This window comes from Phyllobates terribilis, unplaced genomic scaffold, assembly GCF_046119375.1.
Source record: "Phyllobates terribilis strain yellow unplaced genomic scaffold, ASM4611937v1 Scaffold_2__4_contigs__length_985480577, whole genome shotgun sequence".
In the NCBI taxonomy this organism is placed as follows: domain Eukaryota; kingdom Metazoa; phylum Chordata; class Amphibia; order Anura; family Dendrobatidae; genus Phyllobates; species Phyllobates terribilis.
In genome coordinates, this window is record NW_027362762.1 from 299439016 (window position 1) to 299452944 (window position 13929).

The 13929-nt window shown below is 41.8% G+C and overlaps 1 protein-coding gene across 1 annotated transcript in view; it reads right to left on the minus strand.

Annotated features, from left to right (window-relative positions):
- Window positions 1-13929, minus strand: part of CLYBL (citramalyl-CoA lyase) — a 460951-nt gene that overhangs the window by 375864 nt on the left and 71158 nt on the right. The gene's annotated exons all lie outside the window — the stretch shown is intronic.

Consider the following 13929-nt stretch of genomic DNA (forward strand, 5'->3'; position numbering starts at 1 on the left):
TAAAAGTGAGAGAATATAAATATATGGATTCAAAAAGAGGCATGAAGAAAAAATAATATAATGAATGAAACAAATAATGTGGCAACAATAAACACGGAAGAACGAGAGAGATTGCTTGAAAAGCGTTTGGCTATTGTCAAAATTATAGGGAATGGTCCCAATTAAAAATTATTTTCTAAATCTACATTAAAACCATGTCGGGAGGGTTACATTTAAAAATCCAAACATCTCTCGTTTACGTTGTACAGGATAGTGATCTTGTGCATTTTTGGAAACAGATTTGATTGAAAGCTTTGTGAAATCAGTGAATTTGCTATCATGGTCTTGCAGGACATGTATGAAAACCCTACGTAATATAGCCAGTGATGACACTCCACCCAGCATATTAATTCAGGTGCACAATAATTGTGTGCCGTGACCTACTTATGGTAAACCACATGTGTTCTCTAAGATATAAAGACATAGGTGGAAGAAGAGTTTCCAAAACATGTTATTTTATATAAAAATGTCTTGACATGGTATTTCATATTAAAACTACATTTACAGTTCTTTACATTGCAATTGAAACTGCCTTTTAACTCTGAAATTAAAGGAACTCTCCGCACAGGATGAATGTTCAAAATACAAGAGCTCAGTGCATCATGACGTGGCGTATTATTTAGACACGCCTTCCCACCTACTTATTTTCCCTCTATCTCCACCCCCTCTTCTTTGATTGACAGCTCAGGTTTCATAGGACCAGAGAAGGGAGGAGATAGATGGAAACCAAGTAGGTGGTAAAGTATATGCCCCACCATGATGCACTGAGTGCTTGTACTTTGTTTGAAAACTCATTCTGTGATGACAGATTCCCTTTAAAGAGAGCATTATCCTTGAAAATTGCCCTTTCTTTCCTCCGTAATTTGCTGTGTGCAATATAATTTGTGAGTGACTGATCTCTGGCATAGCATTCATGGTCTTTTCATTTTTGAAAGATGCGATCCTGCAATGTTTTTGTGAATGTGCCAATATTTCTTGAGTGGTATCCACAATACATTTATAATTAATGTTAGAAGTTGTAATAAAGTAGGTACCAAAGGTGATAGACCCAACCATAGAAATTACACAAACCCTATGTTTTAAACAGCTTTCCTGTGTGCTTAATGATTCTTTCATATGCACCTACTACCACTCATTTGGGATAACCCTTAGCCAAAAAACTACTCTTTAGTAGGCAATCTGGAATATCCATCCTTTGGATTTGAGAGGTGTACTGGCATCTCAAGTTGCGGAGTTAAATATAGATGCAGAGCGCATACACTATAGCTATCCGGGTGACAAGCAAAGAGTGAGGAGCTACCTCAGACGTTGGCACGGACATGTACCTTTCTCCTAGCAGCATTATCTCACCATGATGGCATTTTGGCTACTTGACAACCAGACATGCCCCTTGTATCGGCTAGGTTGCGCTACCCCACTACCATTAATTTTTGTGAATATATGAATTCTAAATATATTTTTAATATATCTGTATTTATTATCCAAGATTTGAAAAACATGTATGTTCTTGTGTATATATACTTTTCACTCATGAATTTCGCTCTATATATTTCTTTATTCAAATGTTTTTGGCAACTCATTTTGGTATATACAAGTGCTTCTCACAAAATTAGAATATCATCAAAAAGTTAATTTATTTCAGTTCTTCAATACAAAAAGTGAAACTCATATTATATAGAGTCATTACAAACAGAGTGATCTATTTCAAGTGTTTATTTCTATTAATGTTGATTTTATGGCTTACAGACAATAAAAACAAAGGTCATTATCTCAGTAAAATAGAATACTTTATAACAACAGCTTGAAAAATGTTTTTAAAATCTGAAATGTTGGCCTACTGCAATGTATGTTCAGTAAATGCACTCAGTACTTGGTCGGGGATCCTTTTGCATCAATTACTGCATCAATGCGACGTGGCATGGAGGCGATCAGCCTGTGGCACTGCTGAGGTGTTATGGAAGCCCAGGTTGCTTTGATAGCAGCCTTCAGCTCATCTGCATTGTTGGGTCTGGTGTCTCTCATCTTCCTCTTGACAATACTCCATAGATTCTCTATAAGGTTAGGGTCAGGCGAGTTTGCTGGCCAATCAAGCACAGTGATACTGTTGTTTTTAAAACAGGTATTGGTACTTTTGGCAGTGGATGGGTGCCAAGTCCTGCTGGACAATGAAATTTCCATCTCCAAAAAGCTGGTCGGCAGAGGGAAGCATGAAGTTCTGTAAAATTTCTTGGTAGATGGCTGCGCAGACTCTGGTCTTGATAAAACACAGTGGACCTACACCAGCAGATGATATGGCTCCCCAAACCATAACTGATTGTGGAAACTTCACACTAGACCTCAAGCAGCTTGGATTGTGGCCTCTCCACTCTTCCTCCAAACTCTGGGACCTTGATTTCCAAATGAAATGCAAAATTTACTTTCATCCGAAAACACCACCTTGGACCACTGAGCAACAGTCTAGGTCTTTTTCTCCTTGGCCCAGGTAAGATAATTCTGGCGTCGTCTATTGGTCATGAGTGGCTTGACACAAGTAATGCGACACTTGTAGCCAATGTCCTGGATACGTCTGTGTGTGGTGGCTCTTGAAGCAATGACTCCAGCAGCAGTCCACTCCTTGTGAATCTCCCCCAAATTTTTGAACGGTCTTTTCTTAACAATATTTTTAAGGCTGCGGTTATCCCGGTTGCTTGTGCACCGTTTTCTACCACACTTTTTCTTTCAACTCAACTTTCCATTAATATACTTGGATACAGCACTCTGAACAGCCAGCTTCTTTAGCAATGACCTTTTGTGGGTTACCCTCCTTGTGAAGTGTGTCAATGACTGCCTTCCAAACAGCTGTCAAATCAGCAGTCTTCCCCATGATTGTGGAGCCTACTGAAACAGACTAAGGTACCTTTTTAAATGCTTAGGAAGCGTTAATTATTTTAATTTACTGAGATAACGACTTTTGTGTTTTCATTGGCTGTAAGCCATAATCATCAACATTAACAGAAATAAACACTTGAAATAGATCACTCTGTTTGTAATGACTCTATATAATAGGAGTTTCACTTTTTGAATTGAAGAACTGAAATAAATTAACATACATATATATATATATATATATATATATATATATATATATATATACACATATACACACACACACACATTATATATATATATATATATATATATATATATATATATATATATATATATATATATATATATATATATATATATATATATATATATATATATATATACACACACAGTACAGACCAAAAGTTTGAACACACCTTCTCATTTAAAGATTTTTCTGTATTTTCATGACTTTGAAAGTTGTACATTCACACTGAAGGCATTAAAACTATGAATTAACACATATGGAATTATATACTTAACAAAAAAGTGTGAAAAACTGAAAATATGTCTTATATTCTTGGTTCTTCAAAGTAGCCACCTTTTGCTTTGATGACTGCTTTGCACACTCTTGGCATTCTCTTGATGAGCTTCAAGAGGTAGTCACCGGAAATGGTTTTCACTTCACAGGTGTGCCCTGTCAGGTTTAATAAGTGGGATTTCTTGCCTTATAAATGGGGTTGGGGGTCATCAGTTGTGTTGTGCAGAAGTCAGGTGGATACACAGCTGATAGTCCTACTGAATAGACTGTTAGAATTTGTATTATGGCAATAAAAAAAGCAGTTAAGTAAAGAAAAATGAGTGGCCATCATTACTTTAAGAAATGAAGGTCAGTCAGTCTGAAAAATTAGGCAAACTTTGAAAGTGTCCCCAAGTGCAGTTGCAAAAACCATCAAGAGCTACAAAGAAACTGGCTCACATGAGGACCGCCCCAGGAAAGGAAGACCAAGAGTCACCTCTGCTTCTGAGGATAAATTTATCCGAGTCACCAGCATCAGAAATCGCAGGTTAACAGCAGCTCAGATTAGAGACCAGGTCAGTGCCACACAGAGTTCTAGCAGCAGACACATCTCTTCAACAACTGTTAAGAGGAGACTTTGTGCAGCAGGCCTTCATGGCAAAATAGCTGCTAGGAAACTACTGCTAAGGACAGGCAACAAGCAGAAGAGACTTGTTTGGGCTAAAGAACACAAGGAATGGACATTAGACCAGTCGAAATCTGTGCTTTGGTCTGATGAGTCCAAATTTGTGATCTTTGGTTCCAACCACCATGTCTTTGTGCGACGCAGAAAAGGTGAACGGATGGACTCTACATGCCTGGTTCCCACCGTGAAGCATGGAGGAGGAGGTGTGATGGTGTGGGGGTGCTTTGCTGGTGACACTGTTGGGGATTTATTCAAAATTGAAGGCATACTGAACCAGCATGGCTACCTCAGTATCTTGCAGCGGCATGCTATTCCATCCGGTTTGTCATTTAAAGATTTTTCTGTATTTTCACGACAATGAAAATTGTACATTCACACTGAAGGCATCAAAACTATGAATTAACACATGTGGAATTATATAGTTAACAAAAAAGTGTGAAACAACTGAAAATATGTCTTATATTCTAGGTTCTTCAAAGTAGCCACCTTTTGCTTTGATGACTGCTTTGTACACTCTTGGCATTCTCTTGATGAACTTCAAGAGGTAGTCACCGGAAATAGTCTACCAACAATCTTGAAGGAGTTCCCAGAGATGCTTATCACTTGTTAGCCCTTTTGCCTTCACTCGGCGTTCCAGCTCACCCCAAACCATCTCGATTGGGTTCAGGTCTGGTGACTGTGGGGGCCAGGTCATCTGGTGTAGCACCCCATCACTCTCCTTCTTGGTCAAATAGCCCTTACACAGCCTGGAGGTGTGTTTGGGGTCATTGTCCTGTTGAAAAATAAATGATGGTCCAACTAAACGCAAACCGGATGGAATAGCATGCCGCTGCAAGATGCTGAGGTAGCCATGCTGGTTGAGTATGCCTTCAATTTTGAATAAATCCCCAACAGTGTCACCAGCAAAGCACCCCCACACCATCACACCTCCTACTCCATGCTTCACAGTGGGAACCAGGCATGTAGAGTCCATCCGTTCACCTTTTCTGCATCGCACAAAGACACGGTGGTTGGAAACAAAGATCTCAAATTTGGACTCATCAGACCACTGGTCTAATGTCCATTCCTTGTGTTCTTTAGCCCAAACAAGTCTCTTCTGCTTGTTGCCTGTCCTTAGCAGTGGTTTCCTAGCAGCTATTTTACCATGAAGGCCTTCTGCACAAAGTCTCCTCTTAACAGTTGTTGAAGAGATATGTCTGCTGCTAGAACTCTGTGTGGCTTTGACCTGGTCTTTAATCTGAGCTGCTGTTAACCTGCGATTTCTGAGGCTGGTGACTCGGATAAACTTATCCTCAGAAGCAGAGGTGACTCTTGGTCTTCCTTTCCTCGGGCGGTCCTCATGTGAGCCAGTTTCTTTGTAGCGCTTGATGGTTTTTGAAACTGCACTTGGGGACACTTTCAAAGTTTGCCCAATTTTTCAGACTGACAGACCTTCATTACTTAAAGTAATGATGGCCACTCGTTTTTCTTTACTTAGCTGCTTTTTTCTTGCCATAGTACAAATTCTAACAGTCTATTCAGTAGGACTATCAGCTGTGTACCCACCAGACTTCTGCACACAACTGATGGTCCCAACCCCATTTATAAGGCAAGAAATCCCACTTATTAAACCTGACAGGGCACACCTGTGAAGAGAAAAAACATTTCCGGTGACTACCTCTTGAAGCTCATCAAGAGAATGCCAAGAGTGTGCAAAGCAGTCATCAAAGCAAAAGGTGGCTACTTTGAAGAACCTAGAATATAAGACATATTTTCAGTTGTTTCACACTTTTTTGTGAAGTATATAATTCCACATGTGTTAATTCATAATTTTGATGCCTTCAGTGTGAATGCACAATTTTCATAGTCATGAAAATACAGAAAAATCTTTAAATGAGAAGGCGTGTCCAAACTTTTGGTCTGTACTGTACATACATACATACATACATATATATATATATATACACACACACACATATACATATATATGAATGAGACTGCCTCGGACAAGGCCAACTTCTCTAACCTCTCATTATAACAGACCTTCCACCCCGTTTCAATAACTAGTTGCTAATTTTTACACAAACTTTAGCTTTCCAATATCCTGTGTAGATTGTGGAGCTCAAAATAAAATCCGATTTATGATGTGGCCTCATAAGTGATTTATAGAGGAATAACATTACATTGGGATCACTGTTTTTTTTTGGTCTCTTTTTATACACCATAAAATCCTGTTTGCTTTTGCAGCAGCTGCCTGACATTGAGTACTGCTGCTCAGCTTATTTGTACCTAGAATACCCAAGTCCTTCTCCTATCTGTTCTTAAATCCATGGTATATTTTCATTTGGTGCGTAACTTTACTTTTATCAACATTAAAAGTCATCTGCCATGTTTTGGCCCATAAAGATAACTTCCCTAGATAATAAACCATTAGTTTTAAAAATGCATTAAAGAACACCGAAAACAAATCCAGAAAAAAAAACACACAAAGTAGACTAAGTCAAAAAAACAAAGGAAAAAAAAGAGGGTTAATGTAGCTCTAAGGAGATAAACAAGATTAGAATAACTTAAAATAAATTAGACTAAAGTAAATCTAAACTTTAGTAAATAACCCTTTAAATATCGCAGGTGCTCTTTCTTTACACTCCAGGTCAGCAGCATCATCAATGCTAGCCTGACTATGTGTATCCTTGATGTAGCTATGTAAAGCAGAATTGTCCGCCTCTGATGCATCGGAAGCACTGAGGGGCAGCGTGCAGCAGTGATAGCATCATGGATCACAGGTGGATTAATATGCAGGTGAGAGTAGCATGTAGATCAGTGATCTGGGAGGGGTGGATAAATGTGTGGGTGTAGCCCCTAGATCAAAGTTTGGCAGTGGTGGAGGACAATGTTTGACAGTATCGCTAGGGAAGGTGGGGGAAGTCACATGCAATGTATAGATCTCGGAAGAAAGAATAACTATTTTATAAAACTGCTACTGGTTTGCCAAGAGTCTTTCTATGGAAATGAATGGGGCAGGAGAGGAATGGCTGAGCTCAGGAGCCAGCATCCATGCGTCAGTGTGAGCTGCCTATGTACAGTCACCACTGATCATGTACAGCCAACAATATTTTATATATTAATTAAAAAAAAAAAGCAGACGATAGCTGAGCCGCTGCAGAAATGGCTGAAGTCACAACAAAAGAGACGCTTTAGAGATGCAGGTACGCCGCCATCTAAAAGACGTCATGTGCCCATATCCTAAGATAGCAGCAGTGGCAGGTCCACTTAGCGATGTGTTGTAATCAATAAAACACTACAATTCAGGTAGCAGAACTGGGCCAGTTATCTTACATAGTTTCATAATGTCTACCAGAATATAGCTAGTTCATAATATGAGAGTAACCATTTAAAGATGAAGAAGACCCGTATCTCTGAAACTGTATGACAGATTTAAAAAAACCCTCAAAAAAACAGAATAGTCAGGGACGCAGTGGGAATGAGATAAAAGCAAGAACTGGACACTTTTCACCTGGTGACAGGTTAATTTAAGTATTAAAGTGGTTATCAAACTTAATAAAACCTGCTGTAAGATAAAACAAGCAGTACTAGCTTTGTCTTTCCACTGGCGATCCAGTGTTGGTCCCGTTTGAAATCTTCATTTACATTAAAAAAAAAACAAGATCGCCAGTAAAGTATGACAGGTGACCGCCGTAGCCACTTACTGGCAGAGGTGTCTTCTGCCACAACAGTTCTGTCATAGTCTCATCTGTCTTACTGGGGCTAACAGAAAGCCAATTGAATACAGCCAAACTAACACCATTTAGATGAGTAGAATCTATTTTCATACTCAGATATTGTAACAAACAATACGGCAACAAATTAGCTATATCTAAATGTATATAATTAGTTTTTCTCCATTAAATATTGCTGTTTAACGGTAAATGTGCTCATAGATTAAAGGCATGTGAGCAAAATTGTTATAAATTTGACTATCTTTATGTGGGATAGACAAGGTTGGGTCCTAGTTGCTCTTTCACTCTTTATTCCATTATTCTTCATCTTGTTTTTTGACACCATTGCTTCATCTGACTTAAAATGGCTATATGCACTTACTTATGTCTGACATGCAATCACATGATCGGACTCCCGATGTTTGTATCCTGCTTCTGAAATGTTTAAAGAAGCACTCCCCTCAACATTTTTCTCCTCTTGATATATAGTAGTGCTCATATTATCTAGCACTGTGTACTTATAATTTCTCGTTTTGCCCTTCTACCTAGTTAATTCTTCTCTTTTTCATTAGGTTTATGAAATCATGTGATTATAAACAAGCTGAATCTTTCTAAGCTCTATGTAGAAACAGGAAGTCTAATTTTCCTGCATGAATCAGCATTAGAACTACAATTCTACACACTCCAAAATCATTGGCAGTGGGTGAGGAGCGGAGCAGCTAGGTCAGGAGTTGAAGAGAGGGATGACTCATGCAAGGAAAAGAGACTTCCTGTTTCTACATTGAGCTTAGAAGGATATGGAAAGTCTGTTTTTATCACGTTAAAGAATAAATAATAGGAGAATAGGGGTGGTGGCAGTATGCCGATGTAGGACTCAAGAAACCAAGGACAATTGGGAAATTTCACCAGCAGTTTATTCTCTACGTGTTCCGAAGTTGGACTAACTTCTTCATCAGGAGAACCACAATATCTCATATGGTCCTACAAGACGGGATTTCCCGGCTCAAGGGTGCTGCAGCAGCTGTTATACTTGATTCCTCAATTATGGGTCAAACAACCCCATAAGGTGAGCAGTTCCCTCTCCCTCACTTTGATTTTCCTCCCTAGAATAAGGGCCTATTGCGCTTGGTGTCCCTTTTCCCTCTTTTACTCATGTAAAAAGAAAATCATTAACTGGGTAGAAAGGCAAAATGAGCAATTGGAAGTACACAGTGCTATATAATATGAAGACTGCAATATATGAAGGGGATTAAAACTTTGATGGAAGTGCTTGTTTGACACTCTAAACTTTTGGTTCTCTCTCTTCTACATTTCTATAAAGCACAGGGACATTACACATTTCACTACTCCTCTTTGCCTCTCCCTTCTCCTTCCTTGATTCTGGAGGGATTGTGTTTCACATGATGGACAGCAGATTATGTGGCAATAAGAACATTTTTTTTTTTTACAGATAGTGAATAACTACAGTCCATTGAGGTGGAGAAGCGGCTGAAGAAAACCCCGTTAAAAACTATATTCTAAACATAACGATGTGGTCCCTAAATAGCAAATTAATTTTACTAGCCCTACCATAAGTAATTCAAGAAAAGACAACCAAGTCACCCAAGGCTCATTGATATGCATGGTGGAAGAAGGCATCTGATCCTAAGCCACTAAAGAACTACCATGGCACAAACTGTTAAACCAATAATGCTGGCTATGATAAAAAGGAGTCAGATCACACAGCCTCATATAGAACTGAATAACCAGAGACTAGTCAGAGTGCCCATTCTAATCCCTGTCTACCCCCAGAGGTATGGACATTGGAATCTAAGCATTATACTAACAGCAATTAGATTAATCTGAGTACAAATATATATTTGGGCTATATGACCTAATATCGGCTTCCTTTCAATTTCAGTCTTTTCAAGGAGCAAGAATGTTATTTTTGGAAGCTAAAGGTGTGGCAGAATTCATGATCAAGTTGAGATTCTAAAGCTTAAATAATAAAAAATATAAGTGAAGCCAAAATATTAGTAAAGTTGATATTGCAAGAATCCCTTTTCAAATCTTTTCTTCGTTAAAGGTTTTTCTGGAAAATCTTGCAAATCATGTCATAAAGCCAGAATATAGTCCTTAGGTCATTCTGAAAATGTGTTAGGCCAATATAACATACAGCTTGGCACCTAAGTTTCCAACACCAAGGCACAAGCAAAGTGGATCTTCAAAATGGGTTGTCTCATTAGCATGTGGGCACCTCAGTATTCAGCTTATCTCTGTGGATAAAACTTTTGGCTCCCCAAACAAAAAAGCTAATTTTGCTAGAGAAAGCATTGTCCGACAGCCTAGTCCCCAACTTTGCTGCAGTTGAAACAAAGTATTGCAATCATTTAGATGAATTTCTATTCATGCAAAAAACAGCTTGAGGCCACCAAAGTGGGAACATCTTTTATGGAACAGCTCTCTGTAAAAGGGAATCTGTTAGCAGGTTTTTGCTATGTAATCTGAATACAGCTTGAGGTATGGGTTAAAAGAATGAATTCAGCGATGTGCCACTTATCAAGCTGTGTGTGGATTACTTACAATGAATGTTTCATCTCTAGGACATGATCACTGCTTGAACTACAGCGGGTACAGCAGTGCGTGAGACCTAATCAGAGCACGTCCCCTCCTGTGATAAGCAGCTCACTGCCTATAAACAATGTACATGGAGAGCCTGGTGTGGCGGGGACAGTTTTCCCAGCTCTGATCATGCAATACCTAATAATTCTGATCGTGTCACAACTGATGCACCCAGTAAACTCAATGAAACAAAGTTGGATTCAGGGTCTCTTTGCCTCCATCAGGCTGCTCTCAGATGAGGTAGCAAAAACCTGGTGACAGATTCTTTTTAAATCTAATGTTCACTACTTTCTTCTGATTATCCTTGATCTTTCTGCAGTATTTGATATGAGGATCACCAGCTACTCCTCACTTTGCTTTATCAACCGCAAGGAAATTGCTCTCTCCTGGTTCTCTTCCTACTTCTCCGACTGCTCCTTCACTGTATTATTTGCTGGATCTTCTTCCTCTTGTCTTCCCCTTACTGTCAGGGTTCCACATGGTTCAGTCCTAGGACCCTCCTCTTGTCTCTATGCACAGCCCCTGTTGGGCAAACTGTTTGCAGATATGGTTTCCAGTACCATCTCTATGCTGATGACACCCAAATTATACACATCTCCTGACATCCCCCCTGCATTACTGCAATATACCAGTGATAGTTTGTTAGCTCTCTCCAACATCATGTTCTCCCAGCATATAAAACAATCTTTCCAAAACTAAAATTATTGTGTTTCCGCCCTCTACTAACCTACCTACGCTCGATATTTCCATTTCCATGGTTGGTTCTACCATAACTCCATAGGCGGATTATAATGAGGGCAATCCGGGCTACCGCCCGGGGCCCCGAGCCTGCAGTGGGCCCGAGGCTCCAGGCGGGGTGTCTAATGCCGGATTGCCCTCATTATATGTGCGGGCCGCCGCGGCACATACCGGTAGCAGTGGCGGGAGGGGGGGCCCCGGACCGCTCCCCCAGCAGCGGCCGCCGCTACTTCTTCATCGGCCGGGCCAGCACTGCAGCAGTTAACTTCCATGTGCTGGCCCGGCCGCGTCACCCCTAGGAGACACGGCCCTGTGCGCGGCCGTGTCTCCTAGCTGTGACGTCACGCAGTGCGCGCCCGGCTTGCACTGCTGCAAAGGAGAAGTCAGAGCAGGCAGGAGGAATGGAGCCGGGGGATGGTGAGTCTGTGTGTGTGTGTGTGTGCAGGCAGATATCATTGTGTGATGTCTGTTTATATGTATTTTTGTGTTTCAAATGCGTTTATGCGTGTATGTATATGTCTGTATATGTTTGTGTGTGTGTGCTTGACTGCATGCGTGACTGCGTGCGGCCTCCTGCTGAGTATAGTTGGCGCCGTGCGGCCTCCTGCTGTCTCTGGGGGGCGCCGTGCGGCCTCCCACTATGTATAGATGGCGCCATGAGGCCTCCCGCTGTGTATAGATGGCGCCGTGCGGCCCCCTGCTGTGTATAGATGGCGCCGTGCGGCCCCCTGCTGTGTATAGATGGCGCCGTGCGGCCCCCTGCTGTGTATAGATGGCGCCGTGCGGCCCCCTGCTTTGTATAGATGGCGCCGTGCGGCCCCCTGCTGTGTATAGATGGCGCCGTGCGGCCCCCTGCTGTGTATAGATTGCGCCGTGCGGCCCCCTGCTGTGTATAGATGGCGCCGTGCGGCCTCCTGCTGTGTATAGATGGCGCCGTGCGGCCCCCTGCTGTGTATAGATGGCGCCGTGCGGCCTCCCGCTGTGTATAGATGGCTACGTGCGGCCTCCCGCTGTGTATAGATGGCTACGTGCGGCCTCCCGCTGTGTATAGATGGCTAAGTGCGGCCTTCCGCTGTGTATAGAAGGCTACGTGCGGCCTCCCGCTGTGTATAGATAGCACCGTGCAGCCTCCCGCTGTATATAGATGGCTACGTGTGCTCAATATTGAGTCATACAATTAATGTAAGGCTATGTGCCCACGATAAAGAAATGTTCCGGATTTCTTTTGAGCGTTTCTGCATCTCCCTGGCAGAAAAAACGCATGCGGATTTTACATGCGGATTGTACATGCGGATTTTACATGCGTTTTCCTGCCAGAGACATGCGGATGTGAAGCGTTCTTCACTTGCATTTCTGCATGCGGGTTCACAAGCGCTTTCCAAGAGATTTTAGCATCACTTGGAAAGTGCTTGACAACTTGGTTACACTATATAAATCCATGCAACCAGCATGGATTTATATAGTGTGACCGTAAAAGAATGGTAAAAAATAAAAAATATATACTTACCTTCTGATGGCCTGCCGACGTCAGCGGTCGCGTGACCCGTCACATGACTAAATTACGTCACGGCAGGTCCTTTTCAGACCATCGCGAGCTGCCGGCAAGCCAGGACGCATCGGATAAAGACACCGGGGGCCATCAGAAGGTAAGTATAATATTTATTTTTTATTTTATTCTTTTTTTACAGGTTCTATGGTACCCGGGTCCGGAGAAGAGTCTCCTGTCCTCCACACCCGGGTACCATCCGCACATTGAAAAGCATGGATTCCGCATCTACAGATGCAGGGATGCGGATTGCATGCGTTCTAATGCAAGTCAATGGCGGCGAAAACGCCGCGCTTGCGCAAAATAATTGGTAATGCTGCGGATTTTTCCGCAATGATAATCCGCAGCGGAAATTTCCGCAGCATGTACACAGCACATGCGGATTATCATTGGGGAACATGGCAGACCTTCTACCAAGCGTTTTTTAAGCGTTTCTGCAGCGGAATTGCCGCTGCGGAAACGCTTAAAAAACGCATAGTGGGCACACAGCCTAAAAAAAAATATTATAATTAATATTGTGCCAAATTAATTTCACGTGAACTATCACATGATCTATCACAGGGGATCATGTGACATGTCACGTGATAAATCAGGTGTGAGTGGGGGGGGGGGGGGGCCCGCGCCTTCTAAACTGCCCGGGGCCCTTGCTATTCTTAATCCACCCCTGCATAACTCCCAAACAGCATGCCCACAGTCTTGGGCTTATATTTGACTTCAATCTTTCCCTCAGGCCCTACAGCCAATCCCTCGATCATGTCACCTGCACTTCAAATATGTCTCCCAAATTTGCCTTTTTCTATTACCTAGGAACCTGCATCTACCACCCTACCCTTGCTCTCTTTTCTATGATCTAAAACTAACATCCCGCATAATCTGAACCCTGAACTCCTGTCTTCAAGACGTCTCTCCCTCTATTCCAGATCTCTGGAGTGCACTAACCCAGTCTGACCGGTTAATTCCTACTATCTACTATTAGGCGTGCCCTAACAACACATTTTTAGGGCTCTTTCACATGTCCGTGTTTCCAGTATGTGTGATGACAGTTTCCACATGTACTGGAGACACTTACACATGTAGACCCATTCAAATGTATGGGTCTGCACACGTCAGTGTGTTTCCACGGACCATGAGCTTCACACGCTGACATGTCAGCTTTTTTCCAGATGCACAGGATGCAAAAGTGTCTCACGCTGAACACACACGGATGACATCCGTGTGTCATCAGTGTGACACGGACCGGCACCTGGGCATCAGCGCT